This window comes from Mobula hypostoma, chromosome 30 (assembly GCF_963921235.1).
Source record: "Mobula hypostoma chromosome 30, sMobHyp1.1, whole genome shotgun sequence".
Taxonomy (NCBI): Eukaryota; Metazoa; Chordata; class Chondrichthyes; order Myliobatiformes; family Myliobatidae; genus Mobula; species Mobula hypostoma.
The window spans coordinates 21466984-21483553 of NC_086126.1; positions in this window are offsets into that span (position 1 = coordinate 21466984).

Genomic DNA, 16570 nt, shown 5'->3' on the forward strand with positions numbered 1-16570 from the left:
CCCTCCCAGTGTGACCTCCCTCAGTACCACCCCTCCCACAGTGTGACCCTCCCTCAGTACCAACCCTCCCACAGTGTGACTCTCCCTCAGTACCACCCCTCCCACAGTGTGACCCTCCCTCAGTACCACCCCTCCCACAGTGTGACTCACCCTCGGGACCACCCCTCCCACAGAGTGACCCTCCCTCAGTACCACCCCTCCCACAGTGTGACCCTCCCTCAGTACCAACCCTCCCTCAGTACCTCCCCTCCCACAGTGTGACACTCCCTCAGTACCACCCCTCCCACAGTGTGACCCTCCCTCAGTACCAACCCTCCCACAATGTAACTCTCCCTCGGTACCACCCCTCGCACAGTGTGACCCTCCCTCAGTACCACCCCTCCCACAGTGTGACCCTCCATCGGTACCACCCCTCCCACAGTGTGACTCCCCTCAGTACCTCCCCTCCCACAGTGTGACCCTCCCTCAGTACCACCCCTCCCACAGTGTGACCCTCCCTCAGTACCTCCCCTCCCACAGTGTGACTCCACTCAGTACCACCTCCCCCACAGTGTGACCCTCCCTCAGTACCACCCCTCCCACAGTGTGACTCTCCCTCAGTACCTCCCCTCGCACAGTGTGACTCTTCCTCAGTACCACCCTCCCACAGTGTGACTCCCCTCAGTACCACCCTCCCACAGTGTGACCCTCCCTCAGTACCACCCCTCCCACAGTGTGACCCTCCCTCAGTACCACCCCCCCCACAGTGTGACCCTCCCTCGGTACCACCCCTCCCACAGTGTGACCCTCCCTCGGTAGATCGCCTCCCACAGTGTGACCCTCCATCAGTACCACCCCTCCCACAGTGTGACCCTTCCTCGGTACCACCCCTCCCACAGTGTGACTCTCCCTCGGTACCACCCCTCCCACAGTGTGACCCTCCCTCGGTACCACCCCTCCCACAGTGTGACTCTCACTCGGTACCACCCCTCCCACAATGTGACTCCCCTCAGTACCACCCCTCCCAGTGTGACCCTCCCTCGGTACCACCCCTCCCACAGTGTGACCCTCCCTCAGTACCACCCCTCCCACAGTGTGACTCCCCTCAGTACCACCCACCACAGTGTGAATCTCCCTCGATACCACCCCTCCCACAGTGTGACCCTCCCTCAGTAACACCCCCCACAGTGTGACTCCCCTCAGTACCACCCCTCCCAGTGTGACCCTCCCTCGGTACCACCCCTCCCACACTGTGACCCTCCCTCAGTACCACCCCTCCAACAGTGTGACTCCCCTCAGTACCACCCCTCCCACAGTGTGACCCACCCTCAGTACCACCCCTCCCACAGTGTGACCCTCCCTTGTTACCGCCCCTCCCACAGTGTGACCCTCCCTCAGTACCGCCCCTCCCACAGTGTGACCCTCCCTCAAACCTCCCCTCCCACAGTGTGAGCCACCCTCAGTACCTCCCCTCCCACAGTGTGAATCCCCTCAGTACCACCCCTCCCACAGTGTGACCCACCCTCTGTAGCAACCCCTCCCACAGTGTAACTCTCCCTCAGTAGCACCCCTCCCACAGTGTGAAACCCCTCAGTACCACCCCTCCCACAGTGTGACCCTCCCTCAGTACCACCCCTCCCAGTGTGACCCACCCTCGGTACCTCCCCTCCCACAGTGTGAATCCCCTCAGTACCACCCCTCCCACAGAGTGACCCACCCTCAGTACCACCCCTCCCACAGTGTGACTCTCCCTCAGTACCTCCCCACCCACAGTTTGACCCTCCCTCAGTACCACCCCTCCCACAGTGTGACTCTCCCTCAGTACCTCACCTCCCACAGTGTGACCCTCCCTCAGTACCACCCCTCCCACAGTGTGACCCTCCCTCGGTACCACCCCTCCCACAGTGTAACTCTCCCTCAGTACCACCCCTCCCACAGTGTGACTCTCCCTCGGTACCACCCCTCCCACTTGTGACCCTCCCTCAGTACCACCCCTTCCACAGTGTGACTCTCCATCAGTACCTCCCCTCCCACAGTGTGACTCTCCCTCAGTACCACCCCTCCCACAGTGTGAACCTCCCGCAGTACCACCCCTCCCACAGTGTGAACCTCCCTCAGTACCAACCCTCCCACAGTGTGACTGTCCCTCAGTACCACCCCTCCCACAGTGTGACTCACCCTCGGTACAACCCCTCCCACAGTGTGACCCTCCCTCAGTACCACCCCTCCCACAGTGTGACCCTCCCTCGGTACCACCCCTCCCACAGTGTGACCCTCCCTCAGTACCACCCCTCCCACAGTGTGAATCACCCTCGGTACCACCCCTCCCACAGTGTGACCCTTCCTCAGTACCACCCCTCCCACACTGTGACCCTCCCTCAGTACCACCCCTCCCACAGTGTGTCCCTCCCTCAGTAACACCCCTCCCACAGTGTGACCCTCCCTCAGTACCATCCCTCCCACAGTGTGACCCTCCCTTGGTACCACCCCCCCCCACAGTGTGACCCTCCCTTGGTACCACACCCCCACAGTGTGACCCTCCCTCGGTACCACCCCTCCCACACTGTGACCCTCCCTCAGTACCACCTCTCCCACAGTGTGACCCTCCCTCGGTACCACCCCTCCCACAGTGTGACCCTCCCTCAGTACCTCCCCTCCCACAGTGTGACCCTCCCTCAGTACCACCCCTCCCACAGTGTGACCCTCCCTTAGTACCACCCCTCCCACAGTGTGACCCTCCCTCAGTACCTCCCCTCCCACAGTGTGACTCTCACTCAGGACCACCCCTCCCACAGTGTAACCCTCCCTCAGTACCACCCCTCTCACAGTGTGACCCTCCCTCAGTACCACCCCTCCCACACTGTGACCCTCCCTCGGTACCACCCCTCCCACAGCGTGACTCTCCATCAGTACCACCCCTCCCACAGTGCTACTCCAATCAGTACCACCGCTCCCACAGTGTGACTCTCCCTCAGTACCACCCCTCCCACAGTGTGACCCTCCCTCAGTACCACCCCTCACACAGTGTGACCCTCCCTCGGTACATCGCCTCCCACAGTGTGACCCTCCCTTGGTACCACCCCCCCCCACAGTGTGACCCTCCCTCGGTACCACCCCTCCCACACTGTGACCCTCCCTCAGTACCACCCTTCCCACAGTGTGACTCTCCCTCAGTACCACCCCTCCCACACTGTGACCCTCCCTCAGTACGACCCCTCCCACAGTGTGACCCTCCCTCAGTACCTCCCCTCCCACAGTGTGACTCCACTCAGTACCACCCCCCCACAGTCTGACCCTCCCTCAGTACCACCGCTCCCACAGTGTGACTCTCCCTCAGTACCACCCTCCCACAGTGTGACCCTCCCTCAGTACCACCCCTCCCACAGTGTGACTCTCCCTCAGTACCACCCCCCCACAGTGTGACCCTCCCTCAGACCTCTCCTCCCTCAGTACCGCCTCTCCCGCAGTGTGACCCACCCTCAGTACCACCCCTCCCACAGTGTGACTCTCCCTCAGTACCACCCCTCCCACAGTGTGACACTCCCTCAGTACCTCCCCTCCCATAGTGTGACCCCCCCTCAGTACCACCCCTCCCACAGTGTGACTCCCCTTAGTACCACCCCTCCTACAGTGTGACCCTCCCTCGGTACCACCCCTCCCACAGTGTGACCCACCCTCCGTACCACCCCTCCCACAGTGTGACCCTCCCTCTGTACCACCCTTCCCACAATATGACCCTCCCTCAGTACCACCCCCCCACAGTGTGACCCTCCCTCAGTACCACCCCTCCCACAGTGTGACCCTCCCTCTGTACCACCCCTCCCACAGTGTGACCCTCCCTCTGTACCACCCCTTCAACAGTGTGACCCTCCCTCAGTACCACCCCCCCCACAGTGTGACCCTCCCTCGGTACCACCTCTCGCACAGTGTGACTCCACTCAGTACCACCCCTCCCACAGTGTGACTCCCCTCAGTACCGCCCCTCCCACAGTGTGACCCTCCCTCAAACCTCCCCTCCCACAGTGTGAGCCACCCTCAGTACCTCCCCTCCCACAGTGTGAATCCCCTCAGTACCACCCCTCCCACAGTGTGACCCACCCTCTGTAGCAACCCCTCCCACAGTGTAACTCTCCCTCAGTAGCACCCCTCCCACAGTGTGAATCCCCTCAGTACCACCCCTCCCACAGTGTGACCCTCCCTCAGTACCACCCCTCCCTGTGTGACCCACCCTCGGTACCTCCCCTCGCACAGTGTGAATCCCCTCAGTACCACCCCTCCCACAGAGTGACCCACCCTCAGTACCACCCCTCCCACAGTGTGACTCTCCCTCAGTACCTCCCCACCCACAGTTTGACCCTCCCTCAGTACAACCCCTCCGACACTGTGACCCTCCCTCAGTACCACCCCTCCCACAGTGTGACTCCTCTCAGTACCACCCCTCCCACAGTGTGACCCTCCCTCAGTACCAACCCGCTCCCACAGTGTGACCCTCCCTCAGTACCACCCCTCCCACAGTGTGACTCTCCCTCAGTACCGCCCCTACCACAGTGTGACCCTCCCTCAGTACAACCCCTCCCACATTATTACCCTCCCTCGGTACCACCCCTACCACAGTGTGACTCTCCCTCAGTACCACCCCTCCCACAGTGTGACCCTCCCTCAGTACCACCCCTCCCACAGTGTGACCCTCCCTCGGTACCACCCCTCCCACAGTGTAACTCTCCCACAGTACCACCCCTCCCACAGTGTGACTCTCCCTCGGTACCACCCCTCCCCCCTGTGACCCTCCCTCAGTACCACCCCTTCCACAGTGTGACTCTCCATCAGTACCTCTCCTCCCACAGTGTGACCCTCCCTCAGTACCACCCCTCCCACAGTGTGAACCTCCCTCAGTACCAACCCTCCCACAGTGTGACTGTCCCTCAGTACCACCCCTCCCACAGTGTGACTCACCCTCGGTACAACCCCTCCCACAGTGTGACCCTCCCTCAGTACCACCCCTCCCACAGTGTGACCCTCCCTCGGTACCACCCCTCCCACAGTGTGACCCTCCCTCAGTACCACCCCTCCCACAGTGTGAATCACCCTCGGTACCACCCCTCCCACAGTGTGAACCTTCCTCAGTACCACCCCTCCCACACTGTGACCCTCCCTCAGTACCACCCCTCCCACAGTGTGACCCTCACTCAGTACCACCCCTCCCACAGTGTGACCCTCCCTCAGTACCATCCCTCCCACAGTGTGACCCTCCCTTGGTACCACCCCCCCCCACAGTGTGACCCTCCCTTGGTACCACACCCCCACAGTGTGACCCTCCCTCGGTACCACCCCTCCCACACTGTGACCCTCCCTCAGTACCACCTCTCCCACAGTGTGACCCTCCCTCAGTACCACCCCTCCCACAGTGTGACCCTCCCTCAGTACCTCCCCTCCCACAGTGTGACCCTCCCTCAGTACCACCCCTCCCACAGTGTGACCCTCCCTTAGTACCACCCCTCCCACAGTGTGACCCTCCCTCAGTACCTCCCCTCCCACAGTGTGACTCTCCCTTAGGACCACCCCTCCCAAAGTGTAACCATCCCTCAGTACCACCCCTCTCACAGTGTGACCCTCCCTCAGTACCACCCCTCCCACACTGTGACCCTCCCTCGGTACCACTCCTCCCACAGCGTGACTCTCCATCAGTACCACCCCTCCCACAGTGTGACTCCAATCAGTACCACCCCTCCCACAGTGTGACCCTCCCTCAGTACCACCCCTCCCACAGTGTGACCCTCCCTCAGTACCACCCCTCACACAGTGTGACCCTCCCTCGGTACATCGCCTCCCACAGTGTGACCCTCCCTTGGTACCACCCCCCCCCACAGTGTGACCCTCCCTCGGTACCACCCCTCCCACACTGTGACCCTCCCTCAGTACCACCCCTCCCACAGTGTGACTCTCCCTCAGTACCACCCCTCCCACAGTGTGACCCTCCCTCGGTACCACCCCTCCCACACTGTGACCCTCCCTCAGTACGACCCCTCCCACAGTGTGACCCTCCCTCAGTACCTCCCCTCCCACAGTGTGACTCCACTCAGTACCACCCCCCCACAGTCTGACCCTCCCTCAGTACCACCGCTCCCACAGTGTGACTCTCCCTCAGTACCACCCTCCAACAGTGTGACCCTCCCTCAGTACCACCCCTCCCACAGTGTGACTCTCCCTCAGTACCACCCCCCCACAGTGTGACCCTCCCTCAGACCTCTCCTCCCTCAGTACCGCCTCTCCCGCAGTGTGACCCACCCTCAGTACCACCCCTCCCACAGTGTGACTCTCCCTCAGTACCACCCCTCCCACAGTGTGACACTCCCTCAGTACCTCCCCTCCCATAGTGTGACCCTCCCTCAGTACCACCCCTCCCACAGTCTGACTCCCCTTAGTACCACCCCTCCCACAGTGTGACCCTCCCTCGGTACCACCCCTCCCACAGTGTGACTCTCCCTCGGTACCACCCCTCCCACAGTGTGACCCTCCCTCGGTACCACCCCTCCGACAGTGTGACCCTCCCTCTGTACCACCCTTCCCACAATATGACCCTCCCTCAGTACCACCCCCCCACAGTGTGACCCACCCTCAGTACCACCCCTCCCACAGTGTGACCCTCCCTCTGTACCACCCCTCCCACAGTGTGACCCTCCCTCTGTACCACCCCTTCAACAGTGTGACCCTCCCTCGGTACCACCGCTCGCACAGTGTGACTCCCCTCAGTACCACCCCTCCCACAGTGTGACTCCCCTCAGTACCACCCCTCCCACAGTGTGACCCTCCCTCAGTACCACCCCTCCCACAGTGTGACCCACCCTCAGTACCTCCCCCACCACAGTGTGACCTCCCTCAGTACCGCCCCTCCCACAGTGTGACTCTCCCTCAGTACCACCCTTCCCACAGTGTGACCCTCCCTCGGTACCACCCCTCCCACAGTGTGACTTTCCCTCGGTACCACCCCTCCCACAGTGTGACCCTCCCTCAGTACCACCCCTCCCACAGTGTGACCCACCCTCAGTACCTCCCCCACCACAGTGTGACCTCCCTCAGTACCACCACTCCCACAGTGTGACTCTCCCTCAGTACCACCCCACCCACAGTGTGACGCTCCCTCAGCACCACCCCTCCCACCGTGTGACCCTCCCTCAGTACCACCCCTCCCACAGTGTGACCCTCCCTCAGTACCACCCCTCACACAGTGTGACCCTCCCTCGGTACATCGCCTCCCACAGTGTGACCCTCCCTTGGTACCACCCCCCCCCACAGTGTGACCCTCCCTCGGTACCACCCCTCCCACACTGTGACCCTCCCTCAGTACCACCCCTCCCACAGCGTGACTCTCCCTCAGTACCACCCCTCCCACAGTGTGACCCTCCCTCGGTACCACCCCTCCCACACTGTGACCCTCCCTCAGTACGACCCCTCCCACAGTGTGACCCTCCCTCAGTACCTCCCCTCCCACAGTGTGACTCCACTCAGTACCACCCCCCCACAGTCTGACCCTCCCTCAGTACCACCGCTCCCACAGTGTGACTCTCCCTCAGTACCACCCTCCAACAGTGTGACCCTCCCTCAGTACCACCCCTCCCACAGTGTGACTCTCCCTCCGTACCACCCCCCCACAGTGTGACCCTCCCTCAGACCTCTCCTCCCTCAGTACCGCCTCTCCCGCAGTGTGACCCACCCTCAGTACCACCCCTCCCACAGTGTGACTCTCCCTCAGTACCACCCCTCCCACAGTGTGACACTCCCTCAGTACCTCCCCTCCCATAGTGTGACCCTCCCTCAGTACCACCCCTCCCACAGTCTGACTCCCCTTAGTACCACCCCTCCCACAGTGTGACCCTCCCTCGGTACCACCCCTCCCACAGTGTGACTCTCCCTCGGTACCACCCCTCCCACAGTGTGACCCTCCCTCGGTACCACCCCTCCCACAGTGTGACCCTCCCTCTGTACCACCCTTCCCACAATATGACCCTCCCTCAGTACCACCCCCCCACAGTGTGACCCTCCCTCAGTACCACCCCTCCCACAGTGTGACCCTCCCTCTGTACCACCCCTCCCACAGTGTGACCCTCCCTCTGTACCACCCCTTCAACCGTGTGACCCTCCCTCGGTACCACCGCTCGCACAGTGTGACTCCCCTCAGTACCACCCCTCCCACAGTGTGACTCCCCTCAGTACCACCCCTCCCACAGTGTGACCCTCCCTCAGTACCACCCCTCCCACAGTGTGACCCACCCTCAGTACCTCCCCCACCACAGTGTGACCTCCCTCAGTACCGCCCCTCCCACAGTGTGACTCTCCCTCAGTACCACCCATCCCACAGTGTGACCCTCCCTCGGTACCACCCCTCCCACAGTGTGACGTTCCCTCGGTACCACCCCTCCCACAGTGTGACCCTCCCTCAGTACCACCCCTCCCACAGTGTGACCCACCCTCAGTACCTCCCCCACCACAGTGTGACCTCCCTCAGTACCACCTCTCCCACAGTGTGACTCTCCCTCAGTACCACCCCTCCCACAGTGTGACTCTCCCTCAGCACCACCCCTCCCACAGTGTGACCATCCCGCAGTACCACCCCTCCCACAGTGTGAACCTTCCTCAGTACCACCCCCCCCACAGTGTGACCCACCCTCGGTACAACCCCACCCCACAGTGTGACCCAACCTCAGTACCACCCTTCCCACAGTGTGACCCACCCTCAGTACCTCCCCTCCCACAGTGTGATCCTCCCTCAGTACCACCCCTCCCACAGTGTGACTCTCCCTCGGTACCACCCCTCCCACAGTGTGACCCACCCTGAGTATCACACCTCCAACAGTGTGACCCTCCCTCGGTACCACCCCTCCCACAGTGTGACCCTCCCTCTGTACCTCCCCTCCCACAGTGTGACCCACCCTCGGTACCACCCACTCCCACAGTGTGACCCTCCCTCAGTACCACCCCCTCCCACAGTGTGACCCTCCTTCAGTACCACCCCTCCCACAGTGTGACTCTCCCTCAGTACCTCCCCTCCCACAGTGTGACCCTCCCTCGGTACCACCCCTCCCACAGTGTGACCCTCCCTCAGTATCACCCCCTCCCACAGTGTGACTCTCCTTCAGAACCACCCCTCCCACAGTTTGACCCTCCCTCAGTACCACCCCCCCCCCCACAGTGTGACCCTCCCTCGGAACCACCCCTCCCACTGTGTGTCTCTCCCTCCCACATTGTGACTCTTCCTCAGTACCCTGCCCCCACAGTGTGACTCTCCCTCAGTACCACCCCTCCCACAGTGTCACCCTCCCTCTGTACCACCCCTCCCACAGTGTGACCCTCCCTCAGTACCCTGCCCCCACAGTGTGACTCTCCCTCAGTACCACCCCTCCCACAGTGTTACCCTCCCTCGGTACCTCCCCTCCCACAGTGTGACTCTCGCTCAGTACCTCCCCTCCCATGGTGTGACCCTCCCTCAGTACCTCCCCTCCCACAGTGTGACTCCCCTCAGTACCACCCCTCCCACAGTGTGACCCTCCCTCAGTACCACCCCTCCCACAGTGTGACCCACCCTCAGTACCTCCCCCACCACAGTGTGACCTCCCTCAGTACCGCCCCTCGCACAGTGTGACTCTCCCTCAGTACCACCCTTCCCACAGTGTGACCCTCCCTCAGTACCACCCCTCCCACAGTGTGACTCTCCCTCAGCACCACCCCTCCCACAGTGTGACCATCCCGCAGTACCACCCCTCCCACAGTGTGAACCTTCCTCAGTACCACCCCCCCCCACAGTGTGACCCACCCTCGGTACAACCCCCCCCCACAGTGTGACCCAACCTCAGTACCACCCTTCCCACAGTGTGACCCACCCTCAGTACCTCCCCTCCCACAGTGTGATCCTCCCTCAGTACCACCCCTCCCACAGTGTGACTCTCCCTCGGTACCACCCCTCCCACAGTGTGACCCACCCTGAGTATCACACCTCCAACAGTGTGACCCTCCCTCGGTACCACCCCTCCCACAGTGTGACCCTCCCTCGGTACCTCCCCTCCCACAGTGTGACCCTCCCTCGGTACCACCCCTCCCACAGTGTGACCCTCCCTCGGTACCTCCCCTCCCACAGTGTGACCCACCCTCGGTACCACCCACTCCCACAGTGTGACCCTCCCTCAGTACCACCCCCTCCCACAGTGTGACCCTCCTTCAGTACCACCCCTCCCACAGTGTGACTCTCCCTCAGTACCTCCCCTCCCACAGTGTGACCCTCCCTCGATACCACCCCTCCCACAGTGTGACCCTCCCTCAGTATCACCCCCTCCCACAGTGTGACTCTCCTTCAGAACCACCCCTCCCACAGTTTGACCCTCCCTCAGTACCACCCCCCCCCCACAGTGTGACCCTCCCTCGGAACCACCCCACCCACTGTGTGTCTCTCCCTCCCACATTGTGACTCTTCCTCAGTACCCTGCCCCCACAGTGTGACTCTCCCTCAGTACCACCCCTCCCACAGTGTCACCATCCCTCAGTACCACCCCTCCCACAGTGTGACCCTCCCTCAGTACCACCCCTCCCACAGTGTGACCCTTCCTCGGTACCACCCCTCCCACAATGTGACTCTCCCTCAGTACCCTGCCCCCACAGTGTGACTCTCCCTCAGTACCACCCCTCCCACAGTGTTACCCTCCCTCGGTACCTCCCCTCCCACAGTGTGACTCTCCCTCAGTACCTCCCCTCCCACAGTGTGACTCTCCTTCAGAACCACCCCTCCCACAGTTTGACCCTCCCTCAGTACCCCCCCCCACAGTGTGACCCTCCCTCGGTACCACCCCTCCAACAGTGTGACCCTCCCTCAGTATCACCCCCTCCCACAGTGTGACTCTCCTTCAGAACCACCCCTCCCACAGTTTGACCCTCCCTCAGTACCACCCCCCCCCCACAGTGTGACCCTCCCTCGGAACCACCCCTCCCACTGTGTGTCTCTCCCTCCCACATTGTGACTCTTCCTCAGTACCCTGCCCCCACAGTGTGACTCTCCCTCAGTACCACCCCTCCCACAGTGTGACCCTTCCTCGGTACCACCCCTCCCACAATGTGACTCTCCCTCAGTACCCTGCCCCCACAGTGTGACTCTCCCTCAGTACCACCTCTCCCACAGTGTTACCCTCCCTCGGTACCTCCCCTCCCACAGTGTGACTATCCCTCAGTACCTCCCCTCCCACGGTGTGACCCTCCCTCAGTACCTCCCTTCCCACAGTGTGACTCTCCTTCAGAACCACCCCTCCCACAGTTTGACCCTCCCTCAGTACCACCCCCCCCACAGTGTGACCCTCCCTCGGAACCACCCCTCCCACTGTGTGTCTCTCCCTCCCACAGTGTGACTCTTCCTCAGTACCCTGCCCCCACAGTGTGACCCTCCCTCAGTATCACCCCTCCCGCAGTTTGACTCTCCCTCTGTACCACCCCTCCCACAGTGTGACCCCCCCTCGGTACCGCCCCTCCCACAGTGTGACTCTCCCTTGGTACCACCCCTCCCACAGTGTGACCCTCCCTCGGTAGCACCCCTCCCACAGTGTGACTCTCCCTCAGTACCACCTCTCCCACAGTGTGACCCTCCCTCGGTACCACCCCTCCCACAGTGTGACCCACCCTCGGTACCACCCCCTCCCACAGTGTGACTCTCCCTCAGTACCACACCTCCCACAGTGTGACTCTCCCTCAGTACCTCCCCTCCCACAGTGTGACTCTCCCTCAGTACCTCCCCTCCCACAGTGTGACCCTCCCTCGGTACCACCCCTCCCAGTGTGACCCTCCCTCGGTACCACCCCTCCCACAGTGTTACCCTCCCTCGGTACCTCCCCTCCCACAGTGTGACTCTCCCTCAGTACCACCCCTCCCACAGTGTGACTCTCCCTCAGTACCACCCCTCCCACGGTGTGACCCTCCCTCGGTACCTCCCCTCCCACAGTGTGACTCTCCCTCAGTACCACCCCTCCCACAGTGTGACCCTCCCTCAGTACCACCCCCCCCAAAGTGTGACCCTCCCTCGGTACCACCCCTCCCACTGTGTGTCTCTCCCTCCCACATTGTGACTCTTCCTCAGTACCACCCCTCCCACAGTGTCACCCTCCCTCGGTACCACCCCTCCCACAGTGTGACCCTCCCTCAGTACCGCCCCTCCCACAGTGTGACTCTTCCTCAGTACCCTGCCCCCACAGTGTGACCCTCCCTCAGTACCACCTCTCCCACAGTGTGACTCTCCCTCGTTACCACCCCTCCCACAGTGTGACCCTCCCTCGGTACCACCTCTCCCACAGTGTGACCCTCCCTCGGTACCACCCCTCCCGCAGTGTGACCCACCCTCGGTACCACCCCTCCCACAGTGTAACCCTCCTTCAGTACCACCCCTCCCACAGTGTGACTCTCCCTCAGTACCACACCTCCCACAGTGTGACTCTCCCTCAGTACCTCCCCTCCCACAGTGTGACCCACCCTCAGTACCACCCCTCCCACAGTGTGACCCTCCCTTGGTACCACCCCTCCCACAGTGTGACCCTCCCTCAGTACCACCTCTCCCACAGTGTGACTCTCCCTCAGTACCACCCCTCCCACAGTGTGACCCACCCTCAGTACCACCCCCTCCCACAGTGTTATCCTCCCTTGGTACCACCCCTCCCACAGTGTGACCCTCCCTCGGTACCACCCCTCCCACAATGTGACTCTCCCTCAGTACCACCCCTCCCACAGTGTGACTCTCCCTCAGTACCTCCCCTCCCACAGTGTGACTCTCCCTCGGTACCTCCCCTCCCACAGTGTGACTCTCCCTCAGTACCTCCCCTCCCGCAGCGTGACTCTCCCTCAGTACCACCCCTCCCACAGTGTGACCCTCCCTCGGTACCTTCGTCCCACAGTGTGACTCTCCCTCAGTACCACCCCTCCCACAGTTTGACCCTCCCTCAGTACCATCCCCCCCACAGTGTGACCCTCCCTCGGTACCACCCCTCCCACTGTGTGTCTCTCCCTCCCACATTGTGAATCTTCCTCAGTACCCTGCCCCCACAGTGTGACTCTCCCTCAGTACCACCCGTCCCACAGTGTCACCCTCCCTCGGTACCACCCCTCCCACAGTGTGACTCTTCCTCAGTACCCTGCCCCCACAGTGTGACCCTCCCTCGGTACCACCTCTCCCACAGTGTGACTCTCCCTCAGTACCTCCCCTCCCACCGTGTGACTCTCCCTCAGTACCTCCCCTCCCACAGTGTGACCCTCCCTCAGTACCTCCCCTCCCACCGTGTGACTCTCCCTCAGTACCTCCCCTCCCACAGTGTGACTCTCCCTCAGTATCTCCCCTCCCACAGTGTGACCCTCCCTCAGTATCACCCCTCCCGCAGTTTGACTCTCCCTCAGTACCACCCCTCCCACAGTGTGACCCCCCTCGGTACCACCCCTCCCACAGTGTGACCCCCCCTCGGTACCACCCCTCCCACAGTGTGACTCTCCCTCGGTACCACCCCTCCCACAGTGTGACCCTCCCTCAGTACCACCCCTCCCACAGTGTGACTCTCCCTCAGTACCACCCCTCCCACAGCGTGACCCTCCCTCAGTACCACCCCTCCCACAGCGTGACCCTCCCTCAGTATCACCCCTCCCACAGTGTGACCCTCCATCAGTACCACCCCTCCCACAGTGTGACCCTCCCTCAGTACCTCCCCTTCCACAGTGTGACTCTCCCTCAGTACCACCCCTCCCACAGTGTGACTCTCCCTCAGTACCACCCCTCCCACAGTGTGACCCTCCCTCAGTACCACCCCCCCCACAGTGTGACCCTCCCTCAGTACCACCCCTCCCACCGTGTGACTCTCCCTCAGTATCACCCCTCTCACAGTGTGACTCTCCCTCGGTACCACCCCTCCCACAGTGTGACCCTCCCTCAGTACCACCCCCCCACAGTGTGACCCTCCCTCAGTACCACCCTCCCACAGTGTGACTCTCCCTCAGTACCACCCCTCCCACAGTGTGACCCTCCCTCAGTACCACCCCTCCCACAGTGTGACTCTCCCTCAGTACCACCCCTCCCACAGTGTGACCACCCTCAGTATCACCCCTCCCACAGTGTGACCCTCCCTCAGTACCACCCCTCCCACCGTGTGACTCTCCCTCAGTATCACCCCTCCCACAGTGTGACTCTCCCTCAGTACCACCCCTCCCACAGTGTGACCACCCTCAGTATCACCCCTCCCACAGTGTGACCCTCCCTCAGTACCACCCCTCCCACCGTGTGACTCTCCCTCAGTACCACCCCTCCCACAGTGTGACCCTCCCTCAGTACCACCCCCCCCACAGTGTGACCCTCCCTCAGTACCACCCCTCCCACCGTGTGACTCTCCCTCAGTATCACCCCTCTCACAGTGTGACTCTCCCTCGGTACCACCCCTCCCACAGTGTGACCCTCCCTCAGTACCACCCTCCCACAGTGTGACCCTCCCTCAGTACCACCCCTCCCACCGTGTGACCCTCCCTCGGTACCTCCCCTCCCACAGTGTGACCCTCCCTCGGTACCACCCCCCCACAGTGTGACCCTCCCTCGGTACCACCCCTCCCACCGTGTGACTCTCCCTCAGTATCACCTCTCTCACAGTGTGACTCTCCCTCGGTACCACCCCTCCCACAGTGTGACCCTCCCTCAGTACCACCCTCCCACAGTGTGAGTCACAATGTCACAAGACCAAGGAGCTGATTATTGATTTAGCAGGAGGAACAGAGGTGGGGAGGGCAGTAACTTTAAATTCCTCGGTGTCATTACCTCAGAGGACTCTCCTGGGCCATCATGAGGGAAGCACAACTGAGCGTCTGCTTCATTCGGAGTTTGCGAAGACATCGAACACTTTGCCGAACTTCTATTGAGGTATGGTGGAGAGTGGCGGCTTCACAGCCTGGACTGGAAACACCAATTAAACGAATTACCCCACAAAAACTCGTGGACACGGCCCAGTCCATCACGGGTAAAGCCCTCCCCACCATTGAGCACGTCTACACAGAGGTTTGTCGTAGGAAAGCAGCATACATCATCAGCGACCCCCACCACCCTCTACTGGGAGCACAGGGCCAATGTGTAACCCCTTCGGAAGTTCAAATGGGATCTGAAACCTCTCACACTCCATACAGACTGACTCCTCCCAGTCACAAATCGGACTGTTTAGTATCGTCATGGCGAAGTTCGGCCCGGGAGGGGCAGGCGCGAGCCCGGGGCTGGAGTGATCGTCGCCTGGTATCTCGGCCGTGGTCGTTCCAACACGGGCGGGTCCGCGTCGGATCGGCCCGAGGGAGCCCTTGGAGCACGCAAGCCTCCACACGACGGCAACCTGCTGATCCAGGCTGCTGAGACCCCAGCGGGGGCCGCCACAGCCACACCACCAACGTAGGCCACCGCTCCCTCTCTTACCTCCCGACAGACTTTTTACTCGTGCCTGTGGAACTGTTGGAGGAACGCAGGGGCCAGGCAGCATCTCTGGAGGCAGAGGGAGATATGTTGGGATTTTATTCGCTGGGGTATAGCGAGGCACAATCTTATCGAGGTACGCTGAGTCTTGAGGGGTATGGACGGGGTGAACGTGCAATTCAGCGCTCTCCCCCTACGGATGCTGCCTGACCCGCTGAGCGTTGTGTCAGGTGACCGGCTACAGGCCGGGCGCAGCTCTGCTGTCAGGCAGAGGGCGATGAGCACCCCACTCCGCTGCCTCATCAGCAGAAATCACTTCTGCTTCAGGTTCCAGCCTCCTGTCCCCGAGGAGTGCACCCCGCCCCCATGCCAGGGAGACGCCATGTCTGCTTGGGAGGGAGGGAGGGAGGGCCAGATGGGGAAATGATACGTGAAGACTGGAGGGCGAGCGGATTCCACAGGCCTTGGGTGTGGAGGGAGTTCTGGTTTCACTCAGCCGCTCTCCAGTCTACAACCTGTCATCCAGCAGAGAGAGAGAGAGAGAGAGACACTCACACAAAATGCTGGGGGAACTCAGCAGGTCAGGCAGCATCCATGGAAACGAACAACCAGCCATTGTCTCGGGCCGAGGCCTTTCAATGGGACTGGAAAGGAAGGGGGAAGGCAGCAGACTAAAAAGGTGGGTGGAGGGAAGGAGGACAGGTGAGGCCAGGTGGGTGGAAGAGTAACGGGCTGGAGAGGAGGGAGTGTGATAGGAGAGGAGAGTGGACCGTGGCAGAAAGGGAAGAAGGAGGTGATGGGCAGGTGGGAAGAGGTGGGAGGCCGGAGTGGGGAATAGAAGGTGGGGAGCGGGAGGGTAAAAATGACCAGAAGGAGAATTCGATATTCATGCCATCAGGTTGGAATACACGGTGTTTCTCCTCCACTGAAGGCAGCCACGGACTGACATGTTGCAACGGGAACGGGAGTTAAAATGGTTGGCCACCAGGAAATTCTGCTTTTGGCAGGTGGAGCGGAGGTGCTCAAGAGAGAGGGGATGAGTTGCCTGCCTTGAACCATATCACTTGAAGCCCCTCGTTAGCAGGACGACACGGAGATTAACTGCAGGCGATGGAGCGAGTGCCAGGTCCCAGTCCACTGGCTCACAAC